This window comes from Silurus meridionalis, chromosome 1 (genome assembly GCF_014805685.1).
Source record: "Silurus meridionalis isolate SWU-2019-XX chromosome 1, ASM1480568v1, whole genome shotgun sequence".
Taxonomy (NCBI): domain Eukaryota; kingdom Metazoa; phylum Chordata; class Actinopteri; order Siluriformes; family Siluridae; genus Silurus; species Silurus meridionalis.
In genome coordinates this window covers 9138835-9158485 of record NC_060884.1, presented here as the reverse complement: position 1 = coordinate 9158485, position 19651 = coordinate 9138835, and positions in this window count along the sequence as shown.

Below are 19651 nucleotides of genomic sequence, written 5' to 3'. Positions count from 1 at the left end.
ACAGAAGTTTATCGAAAAATTGGCGCCGCTGCTCCTTGATGTGTTCAATGAATATCTGGGTCAGGGACCTACTTTTAATCAGGCCTCAATAGCCCTTCTCTTGAAGAAGGTCAAGGATCCCAACCTTTGCAGATCATACAGACCGCTGTCGCTGCTGTATGCCGACGTGAAAGTGCTGGCGAAAGTGATCGCATCCCGGTTAGAAAATGTACTACCACGTATCATATCTGTGGAGCAGACTGGATTCATAAAAGGGCGACACTCATTTTTTAACACTCGTACACTTTTCAACATGATTTACTCTAAGCAGTCATCTCCTTTGCCTGAGGTGGTAGTCTCATTGGATGCTGAGAAAGTGTTTGATAGAGTTGAGTGGGAATACCTGTTTGCAATATTAAAGAAATTTGGGTTTGGTGATACATTTGTCTCCTGGATACAACTTCTTTATAAATCTCCGCAAGCCAGTGTTAGTACAAATAATATTAGCTCTGATTATTTCAGTCTCGGGCGTAGAACCCGGCAGGGGTGCCCACTGTCACCACTGCTATTCGCCCTTGCCATTGAGCCATTATCCATTAAACTCAAATCCTCATTAGCCTTTAAGGGTATAACTCGCAAGGGGGCGGAATATAAGGTGTCCTTATATGCTGATGATTTGTTGTTATATGTGACGGATCCTGCAGCCTCTGTTCCTGTCATTTTATCTATCTTGGGTGATTTTGGCTCTTTCTCGGGATACAAACTGAATTTCCATAAGAGTGAGGGTTATCCGGTAAACAGTACCGCTCTACAACATCATCGTCTGAATCTGTTATTCAGAATCAACTGTTCAGGCTTTAAATACCTTGGTATCACGGTGACCCGTTCCTTACCCAGAAGTCGGATTTTCAGAGGTGGAGCAGTCTACCTCTGTCTTTAACAGGAAAAACCAATGCAGTTAGAATGAATGTTCTGCCCAAGTTTATTTTATTTTATTTTTAAAATTTTTATGAAATTATGATTATGAATAGAAAATTCATATTTTTTGATTCTTTAGATAGAATCATTAATCTTTTTTTGGAGTGGAAAACCTCTCAATAGCTGAAATACAGATAAAACCAGGACCGCATGGGAGGAGGAGTTGGGGCTGCAGTTTGGCGATGAACGGTGGGAGAAGGCCTTAGATAGGATACGGCCTACCACTTCCTGTGCCCGCCTCAGTCTCATTCAGTTAAAGGTTTTGTACAGAATTCATCTTTCCAAATCGAAACAGGTAAAAATCTATCCTGGGGTTGAGGACAGATGTGACAGATGTCACGCTTCCCCCTGTCCTTTAAGTCATGTGTTCTTTCTGTGCCCGAAATTACATGCATTCTGGACAGGTTTTTTTCAGCATTATGTCCTCCATATTTGGAGTGCAATTGACGCCATGCCCACTGATCGCTATATTTGGGGTTACCAACGAGTCGGTATCACTGAGTTCTGCACACAAAGATGTTTTAGCTTTCTCATCTTTATTGGCCAGACGTTACACACTTCTACACTGGAAAACAATAGGATGTCCTTCCATCTCTCGGTGGTTTAAAGACTTAAAAAATGTTTTTTCTTAAGTTGGAGAAAATAAAATATACACTGAGGGGTTCTACTGGCACATTTTTTTGCAAGTGGCAACCTGTTATTTCTTATTTTAGGAGACTACGGGTGCTACCTGATTAAATATCTAAATTGGTCAAAATTGGACTGTATGCATGACCTTTATTTTGTTTCTTCACTTGTTTAAGCAGGGGGATGTGGGGGTGGGGGGTGTTGTGTGCGTGCGCATGTGTGTGTGTCTTTGTCTGGGGGTTTGTTTGTGTTTTGGGGGTGTTTTTTTCTTTGTTTGTTAAAAAAGGAAAAATTTAGAATTTCTGTTTACATTTTTGTATTTGTAAATGTTGATTTTTCAATAAAAAGAATTGAAAAAAAAAAAAAAAAGAAGAGTTTTTTTTGTATATAGGAAACAGACCTGATGCCGCCTGGAAACCGAAACGTTTTCTAAATTGTTTCCAGATTTTAAGGCTTTGTAGAACTAAAGGATTGGAGGAGTAATTGGATGTCTTCAATGCTAATGAAGAGCATAATAAAGCCTGCAGAGGCACATGAGTACAGGAACTACAACTCTATCTCAACCCATGCCGGAACCCATTGGAACAGGACATACTGGTTCCAGTAGAGAATACTATGGATATTTGCTGCCCAGTAAAATATTTAAATGTAAGGGAGTGCAAACCCACCTATTTTTTTGGGCTGTTGAAGAAACGATTTTTGGACACTTATTGGGCCTCTGTTCCAAATATAATTAGATACTGCTTGATCTAAGGTTTTAAAAAAATGTTTTTGGTAGAAAAATTGGAATACTTTGAAACAGTAAAAAAGAAATTTGGGAAGAATATTCATCTTTATACTATCGATTCTACCTGCCAGAGAGAGTGGAAGGGTCGTCCATTTGGCACCATCTTGCTTGGTTTTCTCTAACAATGCAATAAAATTATGCTTAAATAAGTCACCATACATCCATGTTATTGTTACTCCCAAGTATCTGAAGTTGTCCGAGGCTAATTTAAATGTTGATATTGGAATAGATCTTGCAGAAGAATTAATTGGAAAAAGCTTACTCTTATGTAAGTTTAATGTATAGCCAGAGACACCACTAAACTGATTTAAAATATCTAAGACGTGGGGAAGAGACGATTCTGGATCTGAAACATACACCACTATGTCATCCGCATAAAGAGAAATCTTTTGTTCATTTCCTGCTCTAATAATACCAGTAATAATGTGGTTAATACGAAGGGAGATCGCAAGAGGTTCTATAGCTAAAGCAAACAGAGGAGAGGATTGTGGGCAACCCTGTCTGGTGCCATGGTAAAGAGTAAAATAACCTGAGCTAAGACCGTTCGATCTCACGGACGCCAAGGGAGAGGAATATAAGAGTTTTACCCAGGACACAAATTTATCACCAAATCCAAATTTTCTAATGAAAATATTAAAAATTTTTATGAAAGTATGATTATGAATAGAAAATTCATATTTTTTAAAAAGTATTTATGTAAAAAATATCATATTTTGTTAAAAAAATGTTTTGTTATATCAAATCTTATCATAAACATGTAAAATTATTATGGGCAAGTGCAAAAACGCTTGGTTTGAAAAATCGCTTTATATATGTCCTAGAAGCCTGAGACTTGCGGAATCGCATTTTCAGTGTTTAATAAACTCATTCTTAGTCCTAATCTTTTTTTTATTGATACACATAAACAGAAAGACTTTTAGGCGAGAGAGACAATGTAACAGTGGTTAATTTAGTCCAACAACAAAAAATTTGTCTCTCTCTTGCTAAGTGATACATACAAAAATGAATGTGAGCATCATGAACAGGAGAAAGAAAGAAAAAAATAAAACAAAATAAAAATAAAAGATTTGCACCTAAGTACATTAACACTCTCAAAGATATATGTTCTTCTTTTTCCTTTCTATATCTACCAAGAAATCAGGGGCAAGGGGATGAGCTCAAAAAGGCTAAACAAAGAGAACAGGATTTTATTTTTTTCCCGTTCATCTTTCACTTATATACAATAAGAATGGTTGCCAGGTGGTGTAAAACTTTTCCGTAACACCAAGTAATGTAAATCTGATCTTTTCTATTTGAATAAATTGCGACAGGTCATGTATCCAACGAGAATAACTGGGTGTGTGAGGATTCTTCCAAATCAGTAATATAAGTCTCTTTGCTACTATAAAACAAAATGTTTGACTGTAAGGATGACAAGCAGGGATATGTGGGGTTGAGTCCAAATAATGCCATTAGGGAACACGGTTTAATATCTAAAATGAAGTATTCAGAGATTGATTTAAAACTTGATGTCCAGAAAGAGGTCAAGGTCGGGCAGAGCCAAAAAGTATGATAAAGAGTAGCCGGAGCCTGCCGACACCGGTCACAAGTTGGATCCAAACCAGGGTTAATCTTAGATAGTTTGGTCTTTGTCCAATTTACTCTATGCAACAATTTAAACTGTATTAACGAATGACGGGCACGTATAGAGGAGGTATATACACGACCAAGGGCCTTGGACCATTCCTCATCCTTGAAATTATAATTGAGGTGCGATTCCCAGTTACTCCTTATTTTAGAAAGGGATGAAGAGCCTGACTGGACAATGAATGAAAAAATAGTTTTATAAATATTAGAGACAGCACCCTTACAAAGTTTTGTTTCTAAAACTTGATCAATCTCTTGTTTAGGAGGTGGGTGTGGGAAATGAGAGGATGTGTTCCTTACAAAATCACGAATTTGGAGATATCGGAAAAAATGAGTTTTAGGGAGGTTGAATTTTTCTGACAGGTAGGAAAATGTGACTAATGTATTCTCCTGAAAAAGATCATATCTTGGTTTACAATGCCCCTTCTAAACCACAGTGCAAAGGATCGTCCGAAATAGAGAGTAGAAAGGAGGGGTTTTTGGGGGGCGCTATCGATCTTATCATGGAGTAGGACATGGTGTTAGGGGGCTCCGGAGGATTAATGTTGTAAGTGTTATTATTTCAAGCTTTTCGCTTTTATTTTTGCTCTCAAACCCTTGGTTTACCCTTCTTGTTTGTGTATTTGAATCTAGAGGTAATTATGATGTCTGGTAAAACTTTTAAGACCCGTAGCACGACTCAGTCGCAACTGCGGCCTGGTGCAACAGGTGGGGCCTCGCCTTCTCGTGATTCACCCCCGTGTGAAGGGCCCATTGTTTCACAGGCAGCTTCTAAGGCTGATATTGACTCATTAAAGTCAGAGCTGCTGTCCTCTCTGAGGTCCGAAATCATTGAGGTCGGAGCTGCAGGCGGTGAAGGCGCAGCTGTCCAGCGATAAAGTTGCGAATGAGGCTGCGGTGCAGGAACTAAAGGACACCGTGGTTGAAATGGAGCGCTCACTTTCTGTTTGCACCGATGATATTGCTGTAATGCAACGTGACATACACCGTCTTACTGCTGAGTACAATAAGCTGGAGACCAAATGTGAAGATCTGGAAGCTAGATCGCGGCGCAATAATGTCCGGATAATCGGTGTACCTGAGGGACCCAATAGCTCCACTACCGCGAGTGTTGCCGTGCTGCTGAAGGAGGCACTGAGTCTGGAGAAGGAGCCGGTTCTGGACAGGTCTCAATCCCAACCTGTGCGGATCATACAGACCGCTGAATGCCGACGTGAAAGTGCTGGCGAAAGTGATCGCATCCCGGTTAGAAAATGTACTACCACGTATCATATCTGTGGAGCAGACTGGATTCATAAAAGGGCGACACTCATTTTTTAAAACTCGTACACTTTTCAACATAATTTACTCTAAGCAGTCATCTCCTTTGCCTGAGGTGGTAGTCTCATTGGATGCTGAGAAAGTGTTTGATAGAGTCGAGTGGGAATACCTGTTTGCAATATTAAAGAAATTTGGGTTTGGTGATACATTTGTCTCCTGGATCCGACTCCTTTATAAATCTCCGCAAGCCAGTGTTAGTACAAATAATATTAGCTCTGATTATTTCAGTCTCGGGCGTAGAACCCGGCAGGGGTGCCCACTGTCACCACTGCTATTCGCCCTTGCCATTGAGCCATTATCCATTAAACTCAAATCCTCATTAGCCTTTAATGGTATAACTCGCAAGGGGGCGGAATATAAGATGTCCTTATATGCTGATGATTTGTTGTTATATGTGACGGATCCTGCAGCCTTTGTTCCTGTCATTTTATCTATCTTGGGTGATTTTGGCTCTTTCTCGGGATACAAACTGAATTTCCATTAAGAGTGAGGGTTATCCGGTAAACAGTACCGCTCTACAATATCAGCGTCTGAATCTGCCATTCAGAATCAACTGTTCAGGCTTTAAATACCTTGGTATCACGGTGACCCGTTCCTTACCCAGACTTTTTCATGCCAATCTCGCTCCGCTTGTGGCGGACATGAAGGCGGATTTTCAGAGGTGGAGCAGTCTACCTCTGTCTTTAACAGGAAAAACCAATGCAGTTAGAATGAATGTTCTGCCCAAGTTTATTTTATTCAATCGCTTCCACTGTTCCCAAGTATTTTTTTGATTCTTTAGATAGAATCATTAATTCTTTTCTTTGGAGTGGAAAACCGCCCACAATCTGTAAGACTTTATTGCAGAGATGTAGTGGTGGGCTTGCGTTGCCCAATTTTCAAATATACTACTGGGCTGCACATATCCAAAAACTGAACTTCTGGTCCAATTCAACAGAATCCATTTGGTACAATCTAGAGCTACTGTAGATCATCCTTTGTAACTGCTCTGCTTTGCTCACCTTTTCACACCAGCGTAGTTTGATTTCTCGGATATACAGATTTATTTTATCTCTCAATAGCTGTAATACAGATAAAACCATGGGAGGAGGAGTTGGGGCTGCAGTTTGGCGATGAATGGTGGGAGAAGGCCTTAGATAGGATACGGTCTACCACTTCCTGTGCCCGCCTCAGTCTCATTCAGTTTAAAGTTTTGTACAGAATTCATCTTTGCAAATCGAAACAGGCAAAAATCTATCCTGGGGTTGAGCACAGATGTGACAGAGGCCCTGTCCTTTAAGTCATATGTTATTTCTGTGCCTGAAATTACATGCATTCTGGACAGGTTTGTTCAGCATTATGTCCTCCATATTTGGAGTGCAATTGACGCCATGCCCACTGATCGCTATATTTGGGGTTACCAACGAGTTCTGCACACAAAGATGTTTTAGCTTTCTCATCCTTATTGGCCAGACGTTGCATACTTCTACACTGGAAAACAATAGGATGTCCTTCCATCTCTCGGTGGTTTAAAGACTTAATGTTTTTCATGAAAATATACGCTAAGGGTTTCTACTGGCACTTTTTTGGCAAGTGGCAACCTATTTCTTATTTTAGGAGACTACGGGTGCTACCTGATTAAATATCTAAATTGGTCAAAATTGGACTGTATGCATGACCTTTATTTTGTTTCTTCAGTTGTTTAAGCAGGGGGATGTGGGCTGTGTGTGCGTGCGCATGTGTGTGTGTGTCTTTGTCTGGGGGTTTGTTTGTGTTTTGTGGGGTGGGGGTGTTTTTTTCTTTGTTTGTTAAAAAAGTAAAAATTGAGAATTTCTGTTTACATTTTTGTATTTGTAATTGTTGATTTTTCAATAAAAAGAATTGGAAAAAATAAAATAAAATAAATAAATAAGAAAGGAGGGGTTTTTGTATATAGGAGACAGACCTGATGCCGCCTGGAAACCGAAATGTTTTCTAAATTGTTTCCAAATTTTAAAGCTTTGTAGAACTAAAGGATTGGAGAAGTAATTGGATGTCTTCAATGCTAATGAAGAGCATAATAAAGCATGCAAGAGGCACATGAGTACAGCAACTACATTCTATCTCAACCCATGCCAGAACCTATTGGCACAGGCCATACTGGTTCCAGTAGAGAATACTATGGATATTTGCTGCTCAGTAATATATTAAAAAGTAAGGGAGTTCAAACCCACCTATTTTTATTGGCTGTTGAAGAAACGATTTTTGGATCCTTATTGGGCCTCCGTTCCAAATATAATTAGATACTGCTTGATCTAAGGTTTTAAAAAATGTTTTTGGTAGAAAAATTGGAATACTTTGAAACAGGAAACGAAATTTGGGAAGAATATTCATCTTTATACTATTGATTCTACCTGCCTGAGAGAGTGGAAGAGTCGTCCATTTGGCAAGATCTTGCTTGGTTTTCTCTAACAATGCAATAAAATTATTCTTAAATAAGTCACCATACATCCATTTTATTGTTACTCCCAAGTATCTGAAGTTGTCCGGGGCTAATTTAAATGGTAATGATATTGGAATAGATCTTGCAATTAGAAAAAGCTCACTCTTATGTAAGTTTAATTTATAGCCAGAGACACCACTAAACTGATTTAAAATATCTAAGACGTGGGGAAGAGACTATTACACCACTATGTCATCCGCATAAAGAGAAATCTTTTGTTCATTTCCTGCTCTAATAATACCAGTAATATTGTGGTTATCACGAAGGGAGATCGCAAGAGGTTCTATAGCTAAAGCAAACAGAGGAGAGGATTGTGGGCAACCCTGTCTGGTGCCACGGTAAAGAGTTAAATGTATTATATCAAATCCTATCATAAACATGTAAAATTATCATGGGCAAGTGCATGCTTTCTCTTCGTCCTAGAAGCCTGAGACTTGCGGAATCGCATTTTCAGTGTTTAAGAAACTCAATCTTGACAGCACACAGAAGGCTTTGCCAAATATGTGCTGTTGTTAGGTTTTGATGAATTATGACTTTCTAAGCCATTTTCATCAACTTTTTGCAGTTTTTATGAAATTATGATTATGAATATGAAAATTCATATTGTTAAAATAAATATAATATTTAAGTGAAATATATCATATTTTGTTCATTAAATGATTTGTTTTATCATAAACATGTAAAATTATCATGGGCACGTGCATGCTGCTTGTGCAAAAACGCTTGGTTCGAAAAACCGCTTTCTCTTCGTCCTAGATGCCTGAGACTTGGGGAATCGTATTTTCAGCGGTTAGGAAATTCCTTCTTGACATCACACAGAAGGCTTTGCTAAATTTGTGCTGTTGTTAGGTTTTTGATGAAATATGACTTTCTAAACCATTTTCATCAACTTTTTGCAGTTTTTATGAAATTATGATTGTGAATATGAAAATTCATATTTTTGAAATAACTAGTATTTATGTAAAAAAATATCATATTTGGGCAATAAAATGTTTTGTTATATCAAATCCTATCATAAACATGTAAAATAAACTTGGGCAAGTGCATGCTGCTTGTGCAAAAACGCTTGGTTCGAAAAACCGCTTTCTTCGTCCTAGATGCCTGAGACTTGGAATCGCATTTTCAGTGTTTAATAAACTCATTCTTGACAGCACACAGAAGGCTTTGCTAAATATGTGCTGTTAGGTTTTTGATTAATTATGACTTTCTAAGCCATTTTCATTCACTTATTGCAGTTTTTATGAAATTATGATTATGAATATGAAAATTCATATTTTTGAAATAACTAGTATTTATGTAAAAATATCATATTTGGGCAGAAAATGTTTTGTTATATCAAATCCTATCATAAACATGTAAAATAAACATGGGCAAGTGCAAAACGCTTGGTTCAAAAACCGCTTTCTCTTGTCCTAGAAGCCTGAGACTTGGGGAATCGTATTTTCAGCGGTTAAGAAACTCATTCTTGACAGCACACAGAAAGCTTTGCTAAATATGTGCTGTTGTTAGGTTCTTCATGAATTATGACTTTCTAAACCATTTTCATTCACTTATTGCAGTTTTTATGAAATTATGATTATGAATATGAAAATTCATATTTTTGAAATAACTAGTATTTATGTAAAAAAATATCATATTTGGGCAAGAAAATGTTTTGTTATATCAAATCCTATCATAAACGTAAAATAAACATGGGCAAGTGCAAAAACGCTTGGTTCAAAAAACCGCTTTCTCTTCGTCCTAGAAGCCTGAGACTTGCGGAATCGTATTTTCAGCGGTTAAGAAACTCATTCTTGACAGCACACAGAAGGCTTTGCCAAATATGTGCGGTTGTTATGTTTTTGATGAATTATGACTTTCTAAGGCATTTTCATTCACTTACTGCAGTTTTTATGAAATTATGATTATGAATATGAAAATTCATATTGTTAAAATAAATATAATATTTAAGTGAAATATATCATATTTTGGTCAGAAAATGATTTGTTTTATCATAAACATGTAAAATTATCATGGGCACGTGCATGCTGCTTGTGCAAAAACGCTTGGTTCGAAAAACCGCTTTCTCTTCGTCCTAGATGCCTGAGACTTGGGGAATCGTATTTTCAGCGGTTAAGAAACTCATTCTTGACAGCACACAGAAGGCTTTGCCAATTAAGTGCTGTTGTTAGGTTTTTGATGAATTATGAATTTCTAAACCATTTTCATCAACTTTTGCAGTTTTATGAAATTATGATTATGAATATGAAAATCATATTGTAAAAATAACTATAATATTAAAATGAAAAAATAGTTTTATAAATATTAGAGACAGCACCCTTACAAAGTTTTGTTTCTAAAACTTGATCAATCTCTTGTTTAGGAGGTGGGTGCGGAAATGAGAGGATATGTTCCTTACAAAATCACGAATTTGGAGATATCAGAAAAACGAGTTTTAGGGAGGTTGACAGGTAGGAAATGTGACAAATGTATTCTCCTGAAAAAGATCATTAATGTTTACAATGCCCCTTCTAAACCACAGTGCAAAGGATCCGTCTGAAATAGAGGGTAGAAAGTAGGGGTTTTTGGGGGGGGCGCTATTGATCTTATCATGGAGTAGGACGTGGTGTTAGGGGGCTCAGTTGGATTAATGTTGTAATTGTTATTATTTCAAGCTTTTTGCTTTTATTTTTGCTCTCAAACCCTTGGTTTACCCGTCTTGTTTGTGTATTTGAATCTAGAGGTAATTATGATGTCTGGTAAAACTTCTAAGACCCGTAGCACGACTCAGTCGCAACTGCGGCCTGGTGCAATAGTTGCGGCCTCGCCTTCTCGTGATTCACCCCGGTGTGAAGGGCCCATTGTTTCACAGGAAGCTTCTAAGGCTGATATTGACTCATTAAAGTCAGAGCTCGTACGCTGATGCAGACCAAGGTTCTGCTGGTTAATATTTACGCTCCAAACTTTGATGATCCATATTTTGCGAATAGGTTACTTGGCAGTCTTCCCTTTATAAATACCTATTTGATCATTTTTGGTGGTGATTTGAATTGTGTTTTGAACCCTGTTTTGGAGCGTTCTAGTTCTCGTGCTTTATCCCAATCTGCAATGTCTAAATCGTTCTCCGATTTCGTGTCACATAACGCCTTGGTAGATGGAGATGTCGCAATCCCGGGATAAGAAAAATTCTCATTTTTCTCCCCGGTGCATCATTCATATTCCAGAATTTATTATTTTTTTTATTGATAGCCGTCTTAATCGCTCCGTTGTATCTACAGATTATTTGGGCAGTGTGATCTCTGATCATGCTCTTCTAGCGTTGGATATCCAATTCTCAACCCATAGACCTACACAATCTCCCTGGCGGTTTAATTCGCATCTCCTAGCAGACAAGGATTTCTGTGCATCTATTTCTAAAGCTATTGATTAATTCTTGTTGTTTAATCGTCTTGACTCTACTCCATGCTCATTATTATGGGAGACTCTGAAAGCCTATCTCAGGGTCAAATCATTTCGTATTTCGTGCATTTACATATCGGGAGCACTGAGCTAAACTCAGGGAAATTTCATCGGCTATCAGCCAACTCGATCAGAGCTACGCGTCCAACCCTTCTCTAGAGCTATACAAACAACGTGTTGAGTTGCAGGCAGAATTCGATCTCCTCTCCACTAGGGAAACTGAATGCATGTTACTACGAACTCGTGGATCGTATTATGAATACGGTGACAAACCAAGCAGATTGTTGGCTCATCAGCTGAGATGGCAGGCTGCATCACGCCTAATACCGCAGATTAATAATGACTCAAATGTCACCGTTACCGATCCCATAGAGGTCAATAGAGGTATTTAAGTCATATTACTCTGCTCTTTATAAATCTGAAAGCCTTACTGATAGTAAGAGACTGGGTGTTTTTCTTCAAGGTGTCGATCTTCCTGTTGTTGATACGGTCTCTGTAAGGGACTTGGACTCTCCACTATCTCTTGAAGAAGTCAGAGCTTCAATAAAGGCGATGCAGTCTAATAAAGCCCCAGGCCCAGATGGTTTTCCAGTTGAGTTTTTTAAAGACGTTTATCGAAAAATTGGCGCCGCTGCTCCTTGATGTGTTCAATGAATCTCTGGGTCGGGGCCTACTTTTAATCAGGCCTCAATAGCCCTTCTCTTGAAGAAGGGCAAGGATCTAATCTGTGCGGATCATACAGACCGCTGTCGCTGCTGTATGCCGACGTGAAAGTGCTGGCGAAAGTGATCGCATCCCGGTTAGAAAATGTACTACCACGTATCATATCTGTGGAGCAGACTGGATTCATAAAAGGGCGACACTCATTTTTTAACACTCGTACACTTTTCAACATAATTTACTCTAAGCAGTCATCTCCTTTGCCTGAGGTGGTAGTCTCATTGGATGCTGAGAAAGTGTTTGAGTGGGAATACCTGTTTGCAATATTGAAGAAATTTGGGTTTGGTGATACATTTGTCTCCTGGATCCGACTCCTTTATAAATCTCCAAGCCAGTGTTCGTACAAATAATATTAGCTCTGATTATTTCAGTCTCGGGCGTGGAACCCGTCAGGGGTGCCCACTGTCACCACTGCTATTCGCCCTTGCCATTGAGCCATTATCCAATAAAATCAAATCCTCATTAGCCTTTAAAGGGTATAACTCGCAAAGGGGGCGGAATATAAGGTGTCCTTATATGCTGATGATTTGTTGTTATGTGACGGATCCTGCAGCCTCTGTTCCTGTCATTTTATCTATCTTGGGTGATTTTGGCTCTTTCGGGATACAAACTGAATTTCCATAAGAGTGAGGGTTATCCGTAAACAATACCGCTCTACAACTTCAGCGTCTGAATCTGCCATTCAGAATCAACTGTTCAGGCTTTAAATACCTTGGTATTACGGTGACCCGTTCCTTACCCAGACTTTTTCATGCCAATCTCGCTCCGCTTGTGGCGGACATGAAGTTGGATTTTCAGAGGTGGAGCAGTCTACCTCTGTCTTTACCAGGAAAAATCAATGCAGTTAAAATTAATGTTCTGCCCAAGTTTCTTTATTTTTTTCAATCGCTTCCACTATTTTTACTCAAGTATTTTTTTAATTCTTTAGATAGAATCTTTAATTCAGTTCTTTGGAGTGGAAAACCGCCCAGAATATGTAAGACTTTATTGCAGAGATGTAGGCTCAGTGGTGGGCTTGCTTTGCCCAATTTTCAAATATACTACTGGGCTGCACATATCCAAAAACTGAACTTCTGGTCCAATTCAACAGAATCCATTTGGTGCAATCTAGAGCTACTGTAGATCATCATACTGTATCTGCTCTGCTTTGCTCACCTTTTCACACCAGCGTAGTTTGATTTCCCGGATATACAGATTTATTTTATCTCTCAATAGCTGTAATACAGATAAAACCAGGACCGCATGAGAGGAGGAGATGGGGCTGTAGTTTGGCGATGAAGGGTGGGAGTAGTCCGTAGATAGGATAAACGGTCTACCACTTCCTGTGCCCGCCTCAGTCTCATTCAGTTTAAGGTTTTGTACAGAATTCATCTTTCCAAATGGAAACAGGCAAAAATCTATCCTGGGGTTGAGGACAGATGTGACAGATGTCATGCTTCCCCCTGTCCTTTAAGTCATGTGTTCTTTCTGTGCCCGAAATTACATGCATTCTGGACAGGTTTTTTTCAGCATTATGTCCTCCATATTTGGAGTGCAATTGACGCCATGCCCACTGATCGCTATATTTGGGGTTACCAACGAGTCGGTATCACTGAGTTCTGCACACAAAGATGTTTTAGCTTTCTCATCTTTATTGGCCAGACGTTACACACTTCTACACTGGAAAACAATAGGATGTCCTTCCATCTCTCGGTGGTTTAAAGACTTAATGTTTTTTCTTAAGTTGGAGAAAATAAAATATACACTGAGGGGTTCTACTGGCACTTTTTTTGCAAGTGGCAACCTGTTATTTCTTATTTTAGGAGACTACGGTGCTACCTGATTAAAGATCTAAATTGGTCAAAATTGGACTGTATGCATGACCTTTATTTTGTTTCTTCACTTGTTTAAGCAGGGGGATGTGTGTGTGTGTGTGTGTGTGTGTGTGTGTGTGTGTGTGTCTTTGTCTGGGGGTTTGTTTGTGTTTTGGGGGTGGGGTGTATTTTTCTTTGTTTGTTAAAAAAGTAAAAATTGAGAATTTCTGTTTACATTTTTGTATTTGTAAATGTTGATTTTTCAATAAAAAGAATTGGAAAAAAAAAAAAAAGGAGGGTTTTGTATATAGGAGACAGACCTGATGCCGCCTGGAAACCGAAACGTTTTCTAAATTGTTTTCAGATTTTAAGGCTTTGTAGAACTAAAGGATTGGAGGAGTAATTGGATGTCTTCAATGCTAATGAAGAGCATAATAAAGCCTGCAGAGGCACATGAGTACAGGAACTCCAACTCTATCTCAACCCATGCCGGAACCCATTGGCACAGGCCATCCTGGTTCCAGTAGATATTTGCTGCCCAGTAAAATATTTAAAATTAAGGGAGTGCAAACCCACCTATTTTTTTGGGCTGTTGAAGAAACGATTTTTGGATCCTTATTAGGCCTCTGTTCCAAATATAATTAGATACTGCTTGATCTAAGGTTTTAAAAAATGTTTTTGGTAGAAAAATTGGAATACTTTGAAACAGTAAAAAATAAATTTGGGAAGAATATTTAATTCAATTCAATTCATTTTTATTTGTATAGCGCTTTTAACAATGAACATTGTCTCAAAGCAGCTTTACACAGATAATGTGGTGATTAAACATAAATATGTTCTTTGTAAGTATGTTTGTCCCTGATGAGCAACTGTGGCAAGGAAAAACTCCCCGAGATGGCATAAGGAAGAAACCTTGAGAGGAACCAGACTCAAGAGGAACCCATCCTCATCTGGGTTGCACCAAATGTCCATTTGAAGCAGATATACAATGTTGTGGGGTACAGTGATGATGATCAGAAGCAAACTGCACTCCCGAGTCAGTGCAGCAGACCGCTGACACCAACTACAGTCCAATCCGTCCTCAAAGCACCCGTTCTACTCCGAATTAAGAGACCGTCCGAGCTGCACAGAAGTGTGAAGATCCAAGGAGGAGAGGGGCAGGAACACTGGTCACTGGAGCCTCAGGAGCATGTTTAACTCGACCGAAGAGAGAGAGAGAGAGAGAGAGAGAGAGAGAGAGAGAGAGAGAGAGGGTGACGGGAAGAGAAGGATATGGATTATTAAGTGTAACTATTGGTGTACGAAAGTTAATGTCACTGTGCAGTTTGGACTCCGGCAAGACTCGCTATGGCAGCATAACTAAAAGGGAGAACCAGAAGGTAACACAGACATGAGGGATCTCTGGGATAAGAGACGACCCACCACACCACCGTCAACAAACCTGAGTGAACGTGTGAATGTGAGGGGCGACAGCATACAAATATACCAGTTCACCAAACACTCTATATCCATGTTCCCTCCAGATCTGTGCCTTTACCTAAGAGAAATCTACTGATAAAAGGCTTGACTAAATAAATACGTTTTCAACCTCGACTTGAACACTGAGACTGTGTCTGAGTCCCGAACACTGATTGGAAGGCTGTTCCATAACTGTGGGGCTTTATAAGAGAAAGATCTGCCCCCTGCTGTAGTCTTCATTATTTGAGGAACCAACAGATAGCCAGCACCTTTTGATCTAAGTAGGCGTGGAGGATCATACTGGTACAGAAGCTCACTCAGATACTGCGGTGCGAGACCATTGAGTGCTTTATACGTCAGTAGTAATATTTTATAGTCAATGCGAGATTTGATTGGGAGCCAGTGTAGACTGATTAAAACAGGGTGATGTGGTCATATTTCCTAGATCTAGTGAGGACCCTTGCTGCTGCATTCTGGACTAACTGAAGCTTATTGATGCACTTACTCGCACACCCAGACAGTAAAGCGTTACAGTAGTCTAATCTAGAAGTAACAAAAGCATGAACCAGTTTTTCTGCATCCTGTAACGACATCATATTTCTAATCTTAGCAATATTTCTAAGGTGAAAGAAGGCGATTCTGGTGATATTATTCACGTGAGACTCAAAGGAAAGACTACACACCAAGGTCTTTGACAGCCGTACATGCTGAAACAGAAACACCATCCAGAGATGCTACGTAATCGGAAAGTTTACTTCTAGCTGCATGTGGTCCTAGTAAAAGTACTTCCGTCTTATCTGAGTTGAGCAGAAGAAAGTTATTAAGCATCCACTGTCTAATGTCCTTTACACACTTCTCAACATTGTTAAGCTGATCTCTCTCATCTGGCTTTGCTGAAATATACAGCTGTGTGTCATCAGCATAGCAATGGAAGCGAATCCCATGTTTATGAATAATTTCACCAAGAGGCAGCATATATAAAGAGAAAAGCAGTGGGCCTAAGACAGATCCTTGAGGAACACCAAACTTTACCTCATAGAGCGTGGAGAACTCACCATTTACATCCACAAACTGATAGCGATCAGTCAAATAAGACCTGAGCCAAGAGAGAGCTGTTCCTTTATTCCTACAACATTCTCAAGTCTAGCAAGCAGTATAGTGTGATCAATGGTGTCAAAAGCTGCACTAAGGTCGAGCAAAACAAGTAAGGAGACAAAACCCTGATCAGAGGCCAATAACAGGTCATTTACCACCTTAACTAGCGCAGTCTCTGTGCTATGATGAGGCCGAAATCCTGACTGATACATTTCAAAATGTTATTCATAAGCAGATGTGAGCATAACTGCTGTGCTACAACCTTTTCTAAAATTTTGGATCTAAAGGGGAGATTTGATATCGGTCTGTAGTTGGACAACTGACATGGGTCAAGGTCAGGTTTCTTAATAAGGGGGTGGATAACTGCCAGTTTGAAGGATTTCGGTACATAACCAGTGCTAATGGAAGAGTTAATTATTTTTAAAACAGGTTTGATTACCTCTGGAGCTATCTGTTTAAAGAAACTAGTAGGCAAGGGATCGAGAATACAGGTTGATGATTTTGATGAGGAGATTAATGAAATTAAGTCACTCTCATGAATAGTAGTGAAGCTTTGTAATTGATTGTCTGCTATAATGACACTGCTGTCTACAGGGTTACTTGTAAAATAATTTGGATTTATATTAACCGCCTGGATTTCTTGCCTGATGTTTTCAATTTTATTATTAAAAAAGTTCATGAAATCATTACTACCTATTGATGGTGTGCATGTTAGCGCAGTGCTTTTATTCCCTGTTAATTTTGCTACCGTGCTGAATAAAAATCTAGGATTATGCTTGTTATTTTCTATGAGGGTGGAGAAATATGCTGATCTGGCAGCACTAAGAGATTTTCTATAATTTAGGAGGCTCTCCTTCCATGCTATTTGAAATACTGTTAATTTTGTTTGACGCCATTTACGCTCTAGTTTTCGAGTGGTCTGTTTTAAGGTGCGCGTATGATCATTATACCACTGTGCTAATTTTTCTCCCTGATCATTTTGGTCTTAAGGGAGCTACATCATCTAGAGTGTAACGTAACGTTGTTTCTAGATGTTCAGTGGCCCAGTCGAGCTCTGCGGGTCTGACGGAGATCTATCTAATATCGTAATATCGGGAAGATAATTAATAAAACGCGCTGCTGTAGCTGACGTGAAAGTACGCTTAACACGGTAACGTGGTGAGGTAGAAATGCGATGACTAAGGCAAATTTTAAACGAGATTAGATAATGGTCTGAAATAGCTTCAGACTGTGGAATTATGACTAAGTTTTTTATTTTTAATCCAAATGTTAACAACAAGTCGAGAGTGTGTCCACCACTATGAGTGGGTCCTATAACATTCTGATTAATTCCGACTGAATCTAGAATGGACACAACTGCTGCTCTTAAGGAGTCTTCCTGATTATCAAAATGAATATTAAAGTCTCCAACAATTAATGCTTTGTCTAAAGAAGTAGCTAGATTTGTAATGAAATCTGCAAATTCTATCAGAAAATCAGAGTAGGGCCCTGGGGGTCTATAAATAATAATTAGTGGAATTAACTGACTTGACCTGCTTTCAGACACTGAATATTTTATGTTGGTGTAGAGAACTTCAAATGTTTTACATTTGTGTTTAGTCTTTTGTGTGACGTTTAGATTATTATTATAAATAGCTGCTACTCCGCCTCCTCTGCCATTTAGACGGGTTGGTGTATGTAACTATACCCAGGAGGACTCGCCTCATTTAATGCTACATATTCATTCGATTTAATCCACGTTTCTGTCAAACACATTATATTAAACTCCTGGTCGGTAATAATTTCGTTTATAGTAAGCGCTTTTGGCGTGAGAGATCTAATATTCAACAATCCTATTTTTAGATCAGAGGTGCTGGCTGTGTGTTCAGTCCTATTTAATTTAACGTTAATCAGGTTACTTAAACAGACTTTCTGATAGTTCCTATATTTTGGTTTTGCTCGGGGGACAGACACAGTCTCAATATGGTGGATCCTGAGTGACGACTCTGTGCAGCTAGCAGACGGTCGGTTTAGCCTGTCTGTCTGCTCCCTGGCCTTGGCTCTAGACAGTCACTTGTTAACTAGTGCTGTTCTGAGACTATGACCTATACTACAAGAAATGAGAGCAGCACCTTCCCGGGTGGGATGGACACCGTCCCGCCCTAACAGGCCAGCCTTGCCCTCAAAAATGCTCCAATTATTAATGAAGCCCACATTGTTTTTGGAGCACCACTCGGACATCCAGCAGTTCAGCGACCATAACCTGCTGTAGGCTACATCGCCACGTCGCATTGGGATGGGGCCAGAGCATACTACAGCATCGACATTGCCTTCGCTAATTTACACACCTCTATAATGTTACTCTTAGTAACCTCTGACTGTCGGCGTATATCATTAGCTCCTGTGTGAAAAACTATCTTAGAGAACCTGTGCTTTCCTAAGAATCTAAGCTGACCTGCTATGTCCGGCGCCCTGGCTCCCGGTATACACATAACCTGTGCTGCTGGTGCCCCTAAAGGTCTAGCTAGTTTCACGTGCCTCAGAATGGAGTCTCCTAAAACCAGAGCTCTTTCAGGTTTCTCAGCGGGTGCTTCACTGAGGAGAGCAAACCTGTTGGACACGCGGCGGAGAGGAATGGTGCTCCGTGGGCGAGCCTTAGCGTTAGCTTTGGCTTTGCGAGTATGCCGAGTCGTCACCCATTCGCCCGCTGCGAGGGCTCTAATGCCGGAGTCGGGGAATAGTACCTTCACCTAGGGCATCCAGACTTTCCCTGCAGAACTTGGACTGCTCTCACACTCACTACTTCTCTCTAGACTCTGGATGCGCTCCTCTAATGCTAAGATCTTCTCCGTCAAAGAGCAAACTAGCTTACACTTCTCACAGATAAAATTATCGCTAACAACGGAGAAAGACTGACTAAACATGTCACACTTCACACACTGAGTGAACTGGATGTTCGCCATAATAGAGAAATTACGTCCCTTAATGTGATTACTGTAGTGTGTGTTTGTAGTTCTGGTGAATATCCTTCACTCACTGCTTTCAAACCCTCAGACAGGGAAAAAAGCGCTCTTCCGACAGCAAAAATAGTCGAGACGGAGCCAACGGAAAGTGAAGGATGCAGGAAATCAAAACGATATTTTGATATTTTAAAGCGAAAAAAGTGAGAAAAAACGAACTATAAAAAATTTAAAACGCCGATGTTTATCTTTATAATATTGATTCTACCTGCCAGAGAGAGTGGAAGGGTCGTCCATTTGGCAACATCTTGCTTGGTTTTCTCTAACAATGCAATAAAATTATGCTTAAACAAGTCACCATACATCCATGTTATTGTTACTCCCAAGTATCTGAAGTTGTCCGGGGCTAATTTAAATGGTAATGTTGATA